The following is an 11518-nucleotide window of genomic DNA, read 5'->3' as shown; positions in this document are numbered from 1 at the left end:
TGAAGCTTTTCTTTGTTCCTGTTCTTTTCTAGGTTTATGGCGGGGAACGCCGGGTTTCGGCCTTGAGAAGTTTGTTTCCCCTGATGGAAGACAAAAAGAGCCTTGCATCTTCTGAGGAAAGAGCTCTTATCAAAGGGAAGGCGTCCTTGTTGGCTGCAGTTGTACTTGCCTCTGTTCCATGCATCGTACAATTGTTATCACCATTGCTAATTTGAATGTGATTGGTTTCTGAATTAAATTGGGTCAGTTGCATCTGTTCAACACAATCATGATTCATGAGGTATGCCAAAATTTTCCCAAACCTTCCATTCAGTGCCACCAAATATAGCTCCTCCCCAGAGATAGTTAAGGGAGCCCCTACTCTTCATAAATGATTGATGCCATGAAATAGTTTTATCATCAAAATATATAGGCACCATATTTATTCTATGAGCTATAGGAGTTTCATCATCAATGGTAAAAGTCCCACCTTATATAGTCAAATTCTAAAGTCATTGCCATTTGAATGGAGGAAAATTCAATTTCAATGTTCGAGCAGAGGGGAATAATAGGGTAGGTCTCATAATACCTTGTGATTTGAGACCAAATTGTATAATGTTCCGGTCCTGCTTTTAGTCGATGTTGATCCTCTATGTTGGCTTTGCAATTGGAATCCATTAATAGCAGTCCTTAGCTCCCCCATAAGCTGAAGACTATTGGCTTCCCTTTGTTCCATTTGTTCCTGCATTTTGAGAAGCTCAGCCTGCTGACCAGCCAAATCCTCTAACAACTCAGTAAGTTTGGAATTTTGCCATTGCGCCATTTTCTCATCGACCGACATTCGATAACATGCCCAAGTACCTCCAACACCTACGGTGTAAAGTCAACTTTCAAGCATTGGCCTTTGTTCCTCACATCAGACATCTCGAAGATGCCATTATAAATCGCTTGAGGTATCCTAATGAAGAGAACATGGTTAGTGACAACTACCTTAGAGAGGTTTCTGATCTTAAGCCCAAACAAGGAGCTGGCAAGTATGCTGTTCTTCATCTTCGCTTTGACAAGGTAAGAAAACACCTTACCAATGTTGAACTAGCTATCCTGCTGTATTTCCCTGTCTAATATTAGTACTTCCACTTTCGAGAAAAGATCGGTTTTCCTCTGATGCCTGTTAAAGGTAATATTGCACTACGTATTGATGAGCTTTTGGACTTGCTATCTCTCCAGGATATGGCTGCTCATTCAGCCTGTGATTTTGGTGGCGGCAAGGCTGAAAATTTGGCTCTAGCTAAATACAGGCAAGTAAGGGAGGAAGAGTCGTCAACTCTCAATTTACTGATGAAGAATTAAGGAACCAAGGATGGTGTCCATGCATGTTATTCCAATACTTGCCATATAATATTGAACATTCCTTCTGAAACCTCCCTGCTTCCTTTAGCATTGGCATGTGTTATTACTGTTCCCTACTTCTGCTAAAAAAATAATTTAAAATAAAAACTTCTGTCATACAAATCTTTTTTAAATATGTAAAAATTCCTCCAATTTTTTACTGCATTTATGGATCTTGCAAGTGCCAACTACTGTGAACGTCCACCTCTGTTTCCATCTCAAGGGGTAATGTAATGCTGACTCCCTAATTTTCAAGATTGTTCTTTTATGTTCTTGAATAATTTTCATTTTTTGTTATTGACAGGAAGCAACACTAGAAGGGAAAAATGGGAACCCATTCTTGGATAGTTTCCCCGACCCTCTTTGTAATCTTAATCTCAAGGAGACTTCTGATTTGTGAAGTCATTGCCAACAGCAAGCAATGTAGCTGAAAGCAGAGGTTTTTTAAGGAAGGAAGGAGTAGTAAGTTCAGTGACAAGGAGGAATATGGATGTTCCATCAACACCGGGTCGACCCATTTTCAGCTTCAGTGTTGGGAATTTTTCAAGAAAAAATTTCCCTTCTAAGTGGGATGATGCAGAGAAATGGCTTGTTAATGGAAGTTCTATTCAAGATTCCCCTGCTTCTCATCATAATAATGGCTTAAAGCCATCCTTAGAATCCTCGAAATTGTTAAAGCAGCGTAATGGGTTCAAGTTTAAAGAAGCTGAAAATATCGTTGGAGAAAAAATTAACAGACGAAAAGGTCTCTAAAGTGGCTTCAGAGTTTCAGGTGCCTTTACCTTTACACCATCATCATATTTCTGCTGGAGCTTCCAACAGTGTTTCTGCTGCAACAGATGTTTTTCTTAAAGGTAAAAAAACTTGGTTTTACCCCTTAGCTTACTAACTATGGTTCAAGATTTAATAGAGTCGGCTTTGTTAGGAATTGCTTCACCCAGTGTAGCTACCGGACACCAGGTGGGAAATCCCTCTCAAGAAAAGGCTTTATCTGGCAATGCATGCTACACATCAATGTGCATTATATGTTTTTGGTTCTAGCTCTCATTTTGGTAAAATTTAACACTGATATTGTAGAACAACTTTATGAATGTAACTGCAGATAAGTTCACAGATGAAGTGGAAACTATTTATCCCAACTTTAGGTGCTTAGAACCTACAAAGGAAGGATTTTTGTTTGGAACTGGGGCAGGAAAATCGATGAAAGAAGCAACAATGGAGGCAATTCATGAGGTTAAACACAGAGATATTGGGACAGAAATGACCCCAATTGGCAGCTCTACTACTTCAAGATGTCACACTCCATTCAAGAGTCCATCACCTGCTACACTCAATACCCCCGCAGATAGATCTGGACCATTGGTCTTACCAAGTTCAGGTTCCGACAGCACGGTTGATATTATGCAATTTCAGGAGTGTCATCTAGCCAAGTTACAGGTTGGAGCACAATTTGATTCTGTTACAACCAATTGGAGTTCGAGAGAAGAAGAGGAGGATATATCAAAGAGTTTGAGACATTTTGAGATAAACAATGAGTGTAGAAAAAGTGTGTGAGAGTCCAAAACACATTCGTGGGAAGAAGAAGAGAAGAACAAATACTGCCTTAGGTGATGAGTGGCTTTTGCACTGTTCACTTCTATTTCATATGTACTTGGAGCTTATTAGTTTTTGTTTTAAGTTGCAGGCACCAGAGAGAAGAAGCAAAAATTCAGGCCCAATAAACCTCCAAAATGCAAAAGCGGAAGATCAATCGAAAAAACTTGAGGTATTTTATTTTATATCTCCCTCTTCCTTTCACTTAGGTCCATGAAGTTTTTTAAAGGCATGCAAGAGGAACTACAGGCAGAAAATGTAAAATAGAGCTGGTATGGGTGATTATTTTTCATCAGTAACTCTTTCCTATCCTGTGCATACTGTTCATTTTGGCCTAATAAGCCTCACAAATTTGTAACTTGGGCTACGCCAAGAGTAGCATGTGAACTGTGCTCTGGTCTCATGTAACACTTCACTTTTCTAGCTTTTTAACGTGAGATTTGCCTAAAGTGGTATATCTACCTCTTCTTTAGAAGCTTGTTGGTCTGAAAGTCCATCAAAACACTCGATACAATGCTGGAGTTTGGACCACAATGGAAGCGCTCCTTAGCTTTTTTCCATGTTGGGCGTCAGGAGGAGTAGTTGTGCACTGTTGACTAGCTTGGAAGCACTTCAGTCTTGTATAGTATTTATCTACATCGAGCCACTCAGTACTCTTCCATTGTGGTCCAACATCATATGGAGTGTTTCCTCCTCTTCCCTCTATGTACTGCTTATAATTTTAATCTTTCACATGCGGGGACAAATGAGATATACTAGCATATTAGTCAACATTAATGCATTATAATAATTTCATGCATGACAAATTCTTTCTGGAAGTTGCAAATCCATGTGAAGATGGGCACAACACCTGCATGCAGTAAGAAAATTCCTTTGAAATTGGTGTGTCACCCCTCTTTTTTCTTCCCCAGAAAATTATAAATGGTTAAATTTAACTTTTTAACTTGGGCCATCAGACTCTAGAAACATAATTTCATGGATTATGACACGTCATTCGCTTCTCAGTGGAGTTTCAATTTATGAATATTTTCAGGCTTTTACTGCTTTGGTCCTGCTTGTTATTTGGTGTAGTATGCTTTGGTGCTGCTTGTTATTTAGTGTAACGTACTTACTTTGTTAGTAAAGTTACATAACGGTGTTTGGTTGTACTTGATAGGTTGTAAGATACAGGCAAATGCATAAGCTGATTCTGATGCACCAGTAGATCCACCAAAAGTTGAGTTCCTAATGGTTTATCGACTGATTCTGAATGTCGCTAAAAGGTTCGTGGAACTGCTGTTGATTCACTTACTTTTTATTCTGATTTATTTGTTCATTCAGTATTAATTACGATAAAATTATGAGCTTAGGGAAGTTGAGTCATTTCATTTGTTCATTCAATACTAAGTATTGTATCATTATGTGATTCAGGGAAGCTGAGTCTATGTCAAGGAAAACTCTCCAAGCTAATGCAGAGAAGTTTTAGTTCCAGGCTGAGGTCTCTCGGCTTATGGACATCCTTATTAACTCCCTTTACAGTAACAAGGACATCTTCTTGACGAAGTTGATTTCCAATGCTTCTGATGTATGTTTGAATTTCAGTTTTGGTGTCTGTTCCATGTGAGCTGTAAAAAGTTTTTTCTGAAATTATTTGCTGTTTGATTCAGGGACTGGACAAGATCAGTTCCCTCGCACTCACTGACAAGGAAGTTCTTGGTGAAAGTGATAATACTAAGCTCGAGATTCAGGTTAGTGATTAATACCTTGTTGACTTACTCTTGTCTCTATTGGTTACCCATTGAGAATTTCTTTTTGAGCTCATTCCATTGTGATTATTTCATGGATTGCAGATTAAACTCGATAAAGAAAAGAAATTCTTTCCATTCGTGACAGAGGTGTTGGTATGATTAAGGAGGATCTAAGAAAGAATTTGAGAACCATAGCTAAATCTGAAACTTTAAGAGATTTCTAACATAACATTCAAGAGAGATTTGTTTCCTTTATAGATTTCTTAAGTTGAAGAGAAATTTGTTTCTTTTATAGATTTCTAATATTCAAGAGAAATTCGTTTCCTTATAAATTTGCAACATTGAAGAGAAATTTGTTTCATGTATGAAAGAATATTGTGGGTGTGTACATGATATACAGTATATATAGTTAATTATTTAATCATCTTGATTATCCTAAAGTTGTATCGATAACAGAAAAGCGACACAAGTACGTCCGTGCAATGCACGGGCACGGGTCATCTAGTATTATATAGAAAGATGAACATTAGGACGACCAAGGCAAAATATGTAATTATACTCACTATCAAGGGCAAAGTGTATATATATGGAAAAAAAAATCTACTACTACCAATAAATTTCTACCTTCCCACCAACAAACTAAAGGTAAGTCTAGAAACATTTATTGTACTCCATCAAATCTTCTTTTTTTTCTTGGCTTGGTAGCTATTGATGATGGGATTTGTCAATCTTTAGAAGTATCTTACCATTTGTTATTGTTGTTGTTATTATTATTATTATATTTATAAAAATATATATTAAATACCTCGTGTTAAATTACGATAATATATATCATGTTAATTTTTGTTAATTCTTTTGATTCTCTATATTTGAGGAGTAAATTTCTCATTAGGTAGATAAATCACTTTATAAAATAATTTCTTGTTTATTGTATTAATTTGATCTCCTATTTCTGACTTATATAAGGCAAAATATAGAGATAATTCTTGAACATTGTGATTCATTAAAACCTTAATCCAATAGGCCTTTTTGTTTGTTAAACACCCATAAAGTGAATTTAATTATATTTAAAATTAATTTATGTATGGATTAATATTATTCATTACTTAGTATAATTCTATGAAAAAAGTTAATTACTATAATTTAATCTATTCTCTTGTATGATTTTTAAATAAACTAGAAAAAAAAATTAACATTAGCTATTTAATCTAAGAAAATATGTTTGACTTGATGGTAAAATAAGCATTAGGGTATATGATTATGTTAATATTAACTATGAAACTTAAATAATTTGTAAGCTAATATTTGATTTTGTAAAAATAGGAAGTCATATTTTATTATATAGTGTGATTTTTTATTATATATTATAGAAGAGTTAGTAGAAAGGGCAATCAAGGGCAATTTCGTCCAAAAACAAAAGTTCAATCTAGAAATGAATGTACATTACGCATCAAGAACAGTTAAATAACAAAAAAACCAACTAGCTTTTATATAATTACCGATGTGCCTTCTACCACTTACATCACATCATCAAAATCCCTGCACAATGCTAAAAATATGGGTCCTTCCCTGTGCTACTTCTGTTATTAAAATACTCATACTTAACAGTCAATTTCAGTTTTCTTTCTTTTTATTTTATTTTGTTACTTTCAATTAAAGTAGATTAAGAGATCGTTTAATACGTAGACTAAATTATTTCGAAATTATATTTTTCATTTTTTGACTATTTTATATCATATGTGAGGTGGTATAAAATAATTTAATATTTGATCGGTAATATAAATTATCACATATCCATAATATATCTCACCTACCTCCTACCAAATGAGCCCTAAGAGTATTCATTGAAAAAAAATATATTTCCTCAGTTTCAATTTAGCATTTTAATTAGATTAAGTGTGAAATGTAAAATGAGATTTTATGATCTTAAACTAAAAATTGTGCAAGATATTAAATGTCCGTTAAATTTTAAGATTAATACATAATTAACCCTTTAAATTTATCAGGGTATTTCATATAGATTCTCAAACTATAAGTCTTTTTTCCAACTGAACAATTAATAATTTTTGTGTGTGTGTTCTTATCATCCATTAGGTAGTTAACGTAACCACATAAAACATGCTTTTAAATTATACGCATTCGCCTCAATGAGTCTTAAAATTCATAAAATTTCAATTTGAGGCTGATAAGGTTGAGGCTATATTTTAAATTTTATGGTGTTAAACATGTCGTGCAGAATTTGAAAAAAAAGATATTCAAAAATAAAAAATACTATTTTAATAAAAATAAAAATATTATACTTGAACGAAATGAGTAAAATAATTTTAAACAGAAATCATGCTTAATTTGAAATTCATTTCATTTAAATATTAAAATCTAATTTATTCTCCCTCCGTCTCAAATTATGTGTCGTCATTTTCTTTTTGGTCCGTCCCAAAATGAATGTCGCCTTTCCTTATCTGGTAAGTTTATAAAAAATACAACTACAATTTTACCCTTAGTGGTCCCACTTGACTTTAAATACTATTATTCTTTTTTTTATTTATTTTTTCAATTAAAAGTTGTCCCACTTAATTTTAAATACTATTACTCCTTTTTAAGAAGGGTAATTTTGTACCTTTAACAAAGTCAATACTGATTTCTTAAATATCGTGTCCGGTCAAATGATGACACATAATTTGGGACAAAGGGAGTATATGTAAACTAAAATAAATTTGATTTATTTTCAAACTTAACCTAATTAAAATTTGATAGAGAAGAAATAAAATTTGAATCTAATTTACATCACTGACAATGTAATCATTTAACATTTATAATTAATCAAATTAAAATTTTATCACTTTGAGTAAATTGCTTGAGTTTCTCAAATTACCAAATAATTCATTATATTGCTATACATTCTTTTATCTCAAACAAGAAAAATGATAAAATTTCTTTTTGTAATAAAATTTTTTGATATATACTATAATGACAAATTTGAGTTTTAATAAGCTTTATGTTCTTAGCAAAATGTAGTTTATACTTTAAATCTATCATAAAAGTTTTTTAGTCTAAAGCTTTTTATTGTGATTTTGAATTAAGAATAGTGTTTATTGATATCAAAAGAATTATCAAGAAAATAATTTTAGTTGGATTTCATGTTTGAATCAGTAAAGAAAAATTTCGCGAATATTCATGAAAAATTTCATTATTTCAAGCTACTAAATTTGCTCTTCATGAATACTCGGCCAGAGTAAAATAGAGACTGTAAAGGAGAAGTAAAAGCGGAAAAAGAGCTGAGATAGTCGATGAGACTAAATTTGATATTAACTTTATATCATGTTTGGTTAATAATATAAATTTATCATAAAATCATAAGATATCCCACCTTACACCCCCTACCAAATGACCCCTAAAAGTATCCACTGGGAAATAAATATTTTCTCAATTTCGATTTAACATTTTAACTATATAGAGCATGGAATGTAAAATGAGATTTTGTGATCTTAAATAAAAAATTGTGTAAGGCATTAAATATTCTTTAAATTTTAAGATTAATACATATTTAACCCCTTCAAATAAGTGTTTTAGTTACACACTTACAGTTTAATTTAATAATTTTTTTGTGTGTGTTCTCATCATCCATTAGGTAGTTAAGCTAACCGCATAAAACATGTCATCTTCTTTAATTATGTACATTTGCCTCAATAAGTATTAAAATTCATAACATTTCAATTTGAGGTTGATATTATATATTTTTTGTTATAAAACATACAATAGAAAAAAATAATAAATATTTCATAATTGCTAAAATAGAGAAATAAAGAATAACTATACTTGCATAAGAAATATGTTTTAAAAATCTAATAAGGAACAAAAAAATATTTATAAAAAATTAATATATATAATCCAATTATAGTGATCTAAATGAAAATGATCATTAGATAATAAATGAGGACAAATATAATAATGTGTAGGAAAAGTAATAATCAACGTACCAATTCTATTGCATAATTATTTTTTTTGAGGACTATCAGTCTTATCCTATTATCCCTTATATAGAAGTGTAATATTAAGATTTTAAACTAAAAATTGTGTAAGGTATTAAATATCCTTTAAATTCTAAAATTAATACATAATTAAACCCTTCTAATAAGTGTTTCAGTTACACACTTTCAGTTCAATTTAATAATTTTTTTTTGTGTATGTTATCATCATCCATTAGGTAGTTAAGCTAACTACATAAAACATGTCATCTTCTTTAATTATACGCATTTTGCTTCAATAAGTTTTAAAATTCATAACATTTCAATTTAAGGTTGATATGTATAATTAAGGAGATAAAATATTTTCTATGATTAACTTAACTATCTAATAGATGAATGAAAATATGTGTAAAGAATTTTTTTTTAAAATTCGAATCAAAAGTGTTAGATTGAATTACTTTATTAGAAGTTGAGATTGAGTGTATATTTTATGATGTTAAACATGTCATGCAAAATTTAAAAAAAAAATGCAAAAATAAAATATTCATTCTTTTTAAAATATATATATATATTTGAATGGAATGAGGGAAATAATTTTAAATAGAAATTATATTTAATTTGAAATTTATTTTATTTAAATATTAAGATTTAATTTATACTTCAAATTTATCATACAATTTTTTTTTATCTGATGCTTTTGTTATTTATTTTGAAATAAGAGAATTGTTTATTGATGTCAGAAAAATTATCAAGTAAATAATTTTAATTCAATTTCATGTTTACACCTCAAAATACTCACGGTAAATAAAAAAATATTTTAAAATCCTTTATATTGGGCCCATGCTAAGCACGAACATACTCATCTAGTAAATCCATATAAATGAATAATCTGAATGGTAGACACACACTCTCATATAACATAGTAAGACATGGCAGTTGAACACATATACATACTGCATATGTATACACGTTGAAGGACACGATAGTTGCAGACATATACATACTGCATATATATATATATATATATATATATATATATATATATATATATATATATATATATATAAATATAAAAGTGAAATATAATTTTTTGTAAAACAGTGAAATTATCAAATACATAGTAATATTTTATTCTGTCAAATTTGTAAAATAAATAAGATACAATTACCAAAATAAAATACAATGACTTTTATTAATTATACAAATGCAACAATAACAAAACTGCAAAACGAATTCCAACAAAAATAATTTTTTTATTCGAATACTACTTATTCGAAACTAAAATTCAAATTTAACTTATAACAATTGTATCTCAATTTTCAACTTACATAACGTCAAGGAAAATTTTGGATTGTAAAAAAAAAATTTATCAAACCATAGAATTCGAGAACTGATCAAATCATACGATCTCAAATTTTGATTTCTACGACTATTACGCATTGTTGTTATAAATTTTTCAGCAATTTTCACTATTTTATTTTATGAAATTTACAAACAGAATCAAATTTGTTTACCGATATCTATATTAGCAGCGTTGTATTTTTAATATTTTCTTCAAAATTTTAGACGATCATCAATAATATTGGAAGCACTCTATTTTTTGAAATTACTTTGAGTTGCTAATTATGAAAAACGTTTTTAAATTTTGAATTATATTGCTGTAAAATAACTGTTGTGGTTAAAATAGAGTCATATAAGGAAAAGAAATCTGTATAATTAAATGTTCCATGAATTAAGGGATAATTTCTTCCCTTATTTAACTCTAACTGATTAGAGTTAAATTAGGAACTGCTACTATATTTGTATATGTATTTATATAGTAACTTTTTTCTAAAATACAGAATATAAATTGTTATTTTTCATAATTTTGAAACTGTTACTATAAAGTTATAATTAAGGCTATAGAGTTGCTACTTCTGAAATTTTCTCATTTTAAATTAAAGATGTACTCCTATCTTATATTAGTTGTCCACTAGCCTCTTCATATGCTCTTGCGTAATCATAATTAAGAAAAATATTTTTACGAATTTCTTTTGGAAAAATTATAAGCTTGCATACACTTCAAAAAGAATTTCAATTTTAAGGATAAAATAGAAAATTTTTAATTAATTCTCTTTTGTTTTGCAAATTGACAAATAATTTGGGGTTATTATTTTTGGTAATGTAGACAATTAATATGAGATGAATGGAGTATGTAGTTTTTAAATCTTGTGGTCTTAGACTTGCCATATAGAATATTGGAATTGAAATAACTTACTAAATATAGAAAAAGCCTCTCTTTTTGGAACATACCTAAAAAAAAAGTAAGATATCTATATTGAGATGAAGGAGTAGCAAATTTTAAAATCAAATTTAAGACAATTGAATTTTTACATAACCAAAACCTTATATTAAATCGGTATTATTTATTAAGGTAACATAATGAAGATTACTTTTTATTTATAGATGAAAATAATTTTATAAGGAGTATATCAAAGCGAAAAATACTATAACTATGAATCAAAAAATCAATTAGATTACTCTTTATAGTTTTTTTTTTCAGTATACTTTTTTGACAAAATTTAGTAATAGTTAAAATTTATGAACAATTCATTTGACGTGTCATTAGGTTTTATTAATTATGAATTAAAGGAATATACTAATATAAATTAAAATTTTAAATTAAAATATTATTATTTTTATATTTAGAATTTGGTCTCGGGCTTAGCAAGGGCCACAGATAGCTTATCGAAATTGTATCTTCATTGTATAGCTATGTATCAAATTTGTATCAATATTGTATAAAGTTGCCAGCAAATGGCTAGAAAATGGAATTAAAATTCAATGGTCATTTTCGTATCAATAATTTTATCCAAAGTGTTATTT

General features: G+C 29.9%; 1 pseudogene; it reads left to right on the top strand.

Moving 5' to 3' along the window:
• Positions 1 to 223: 223 nt before the first annotated feature.
• On the top strand, positions 224 to 5118 carry LOC107850524 (annotated as a pseudogene).
• The last annotated feature ends 6400 nt before the right edge of the window (positions 5119 to 11518 follow it).

Source organism: Capsicum annuum, chromosome 12, assembly GCF_002878395.1.
Source record: "Capsicum annuum cultivar UCD-10X-F1 chromosome 12, UCD10Xv1.1, whole genome shotgun sequence".
NCBI lineage: Eukaryota > Viridiplantae > Streptophyta > Magnoliopsida > Solanales > Solanaceae > Capsicum > Capsicum annuum.
The sequence above is the reverse complement of the archived record's forward strand: the minus strand, read 5'-3'. Positions and strand labels throughout refer to the sequence as shown.